General features: G+C 32.3%; 1 non-coding gene across 1 annotated transcript; it reads right to left on the bottom strand.

Annotated features, from left to right (window-relative positions):
* Positions 1-3,415: 3,415 nt before the first annotated feature.
* LOC114239027 (U6 spliceosomal RNA) lies at positions 3,416-3,522 on the bottom strand. The gene has a single exon (XR_003624228.1). It is a non-coding gene; the product is annotated as a U6 spliceosomal RNA (small nuclear RNA).
* Positions 3,523-3,842: the final 320 nt, after the last annotated feature.

Consider the following 3,842-nt stretch of genomic DNA (forward strand, 5'->3'; position numbering starts at 1 on the left):
CCAGAAGTAAAGTTAATGAATCATATGGCAGTTCTATTTTTAAATATTTTAGGAACATCCATACTGTCTTCCATTATGGCTGCACCAACTTATAATCTCACAAACAGCACACAAGTGTTCCCTTTTCTCCACAACCTCACCAATACTTATTACTTGCCATCTTTTAGATGATGTCTATTCTGAAAGGTGTAAGGTGGTACTTCATCGTGGTTTTGATTTGTGTTTCCCTCGTGATTAATAATGTTTAGCATCTTTTTATGTGTCTGTTGGCCATCTGTATATTTTCTTTAGAAAAATGTCTATTCAGATACTCTCTCCATTTTTTTAATCATGCTGTTTGTTCTTTTGATGTTGAGTTGTATGAGTTATTTGTATATTTTTTTATATTAACACCTCATCAGATATACTGTTTGCAAATATATTCTCCCATTCAGGAGGTGGCATTTTTGTTTGGTTGATAGCTTCTTTCACTGTGTAAAAACTTTTTAGATTGATGCAGTCCTTTGTTAATTTTGCTTTTGTTTTCTTTGCTGGAGAAGACATATCCAAAAAAACTATTGCTAAGACTGATGTCAAAGATATTTCAAGAATATTTGTGGTTTCAGGTCTTACACTTGTCTTTAATCCATTTTGAGTTTATTATTGTATATGTCCTGAGAAAGCAGTACAGTTTGACTCTTTTCCATGTAGCTGTCCAGTTTTCACAACACCATTTATTGAAGAGGTTGTCTTTTCCCATTGTATATTCTTGCCTCCTTTGTCATAGATTAATTGCCCATATGTGCATCAATTTATTTCTGTGGTCCCTATTTTGTTCCATTGACCTATTTGTCTATTTTTGTGCCAGTAAAATACTCTTTTTGTTACTGTAGATTTGTAGTATACTTTGAAATCAGAGAGCATAATACGCCTAGCTTTTTCTTCTTTCTCAAGATTGCTTTGGCTATCAGGGTATTTTGTGTTTCCATACAAATTTTAGAATTATTTGTTCTACTTCTGTGAAAAATGTCACTGATATTTTGATAGAGATTACATTGAATCAGTAGATTGCCTTGAGTTTTATAGTCATTTTAAAATTATTAATTATATCAGTCATGAGCATGGTATATCTTTCTATTTGTTTGTATAATTTTTAATTTCTGCCATCGATATCTTATAGTTCTCCAAGTATCAGTCTTTTACCTCCTTGGTTAGATTTACTCCTAAGCATTTTATTCTCATTGATGCAATGTAAATGGGATTGTTTTCTTAATTTATTTTCCTGATAGTTCTTTGTTAGTGTATAGAAACTCAACAGATTTCGGTAAATTAATCTTGCATCTTGTAACTTTACTAAATTAATTTATTAGTTCTAATAGTTTTTTAGTGGTATCTTTAGAATTTTCTACATATAGTATCATGTCATCTGCAAACAGTGACAGTTCTACTTCTTCCTTTCCAAATTGAATTCCTTTTATTTCTTTTTCTTGTCTGATTGCTGTGCCTTCCAAAACTATGTTGAATAAAAGAGGTGAAAGTGGGCATCCTTGTCTTGTTCCTGACCTTAGAGGAAATACTTTTAGCTTTTCACCATTGATGAAGATGTTGGTTATAGGTCTTTCATATATGGCATTTATTATGTTGAAGTGTATTCCCTTATACCCACTCTGTTGAGAGTTTTTATCATAAATATATGTTGAATTTTGCCAGAAGCCTTTTCTGCATCTATTGAGATGATCACATGATTTTTATTCTTCAGTTTGTTAGCTTGGTGTATCACACTGAATGACTTGTGGACATTGAACCATCCTTAAATCACTAGGATAAATCCAAATTAATCATGGTGTATGATCTTTTTAATGTATTGTTGAATCTGTTCACTAATATTTTGTTGAGGATTTCTGCATCTGTGTTCATCACTGATATTGGCCTGTAATTTTCTTGTTTTGTGGTGTCTTTCTCTGGTTTTTGCGTCAGAGTGACGCTGGACTGTTAGAATGAATTCAAAGGCATTTTTCTTCTTCAATTTTGGAATACTTTAAAGAGCGTTAACTCTTCTTTAAATGTTTGGTAGAATTCAACTGTGAACATGTCTGGTCCTCCACTTTTGTTTATTGAGAGATTTTTACATTATTATTATTGATTGAATTTAATCAGTGATGCTTGATCTGTTTATATATTTTCTATTTCTTCCTGATTCACTCTTGGGAGAATGTATGTTTCCAGAAATGTATCCATTTCTTCTAGGTTGTCCATTTTAAAAGCATATAATTACTGACAGTAATCTTTTATGATCCTTCATATTTCTGTGCTGTTGGTTGTAACTTATCCTCTTTTATTCTGAAATTATATATTTGGGCCCTCTCTCTTTTTTCTTGATAAGTCTGGCTAAAGGTTTAATTTTATTTATCTTTCAAAAAACTAGCTCCTACTTTCATTGATCTTTTTTATTTCTTTTAGTCTTTATTTCATTTTTTCTGCTCTAATCTTTATGATTTTTTTTCCTTCTACTACATTTGGGCATTTTATTCTCCTTTATCTAGTCCCTTTAGATGTAAAGTTAGGTTGTTTATTTGAGATTTTTCTTATTTCCTGAGGTAAGCTTGAATTGCTACAAAATTCCCTCTTAGAACTGCTTTTGCTGACTCCCATAGGTTTTGAATCGTGTTTTCATTTTCATTTGTCTCCAGGTATTTTCTTATTTCCTCACTGATTTTTGTGGTAGTAGTAAACAAGCATATTGTGTAGTCTCCACTTGTTTTGCAGGTTTTTTCTTGTTGTTGATTTCTAGTCTCATAGAGTTGTAGTCAGAAAAGATACTTGATATTATTTCAATTGTCTTAAATTTACTGAGACTTATTTTGTGGCTTAGCATGTTATCTATCCTAAAGAATGTTCCATGGGCACTGAGAAAAATGTGTATTCTGCTGCTTTTGGATAAAATGTTCTATATATATCTATTAAATTCATCTGATCTAATGTGTCATTAAAGGCCAGTGTTTCCTTGTTGATTTTCTCTGTAGATGATCTATCCACTGATGTAAGTGGGGTATTAAAGTCCCCTACTACCATTGTATTATTGTCAATATCTCCCTTTATGTCTGTCAATATTGTTTTATGTATTTAAGTGTTTGTATATTGCATGCATAGATATTTACAAGTGTTACATCCTCTTTTTGGATTGATCCCTTTATCATTACATAATGCCCTTCTTTGTCTCTTGTTACAGTCTTTGTTTTAAGGTCTATTTTGTCTGATATAAGTATCACTACCCAGTTTTCTTTCATTTCCATTCGCATGGAACACCTTTTTCCATCCTCTCACTTTAAGTTTGTGAGTGTCTTTAGATCTGAAGTGAGTCTCTTGTAAGCAGCATATAGATCAGTCATTTATTTAAATCCATTCAGCCACTCTCTGTTTTTTTGTTTTTGTTTTTTTAAATATGGAACGCTTCACGAACCCGCGTGTCATCCTGGTGCAGGGGCCATGCTAATCTTCTCTGTATCGCTCCAACCCCAGTATATGCGCTGCCGAAGCGAGCACCACTCTCTGTTTATTGATTGGAGAATTTAGTCCATTTACATTTAAAGTAATTATTCACAGGCATGTATTTATTGCCATTTTGTTAAGTGTTTCAGTCTTTTTGTGTTCTTTTTTGTTCTTTTCTTCTTTTGCTCTCTTTCCTTGTGATTTGATAACTGTCCTTAGTGTTGTGTTTGGATTCCTTTCTCTTCTTTGTGCATATATCTATCATAAGGGTTTTTAAAATAAATTTATTTATTTATTTATATTTAGTTGTGTTGGATCTTCATTGCTGCGCCCAGCTTTTCTCTATTTGTGGTGAGTGGGGACTACTCTTCACT

This window comes from Balaenoptera acutorostrata, chromosome 9 (assembly GCF_949987535.1).
Source record: "Balaenoptera acutorostrata chromosome 9, mBalAcu1.1, whole genome shotgun sequence".
In the NCBI taxonomy this organism is placed as follows: Eukaryota; Metazoa; Chordata; class Mammalia; order Artiodactyla; family Balaenopteridae; genus Balaenoptera; species Balaenoptera acutorostrata.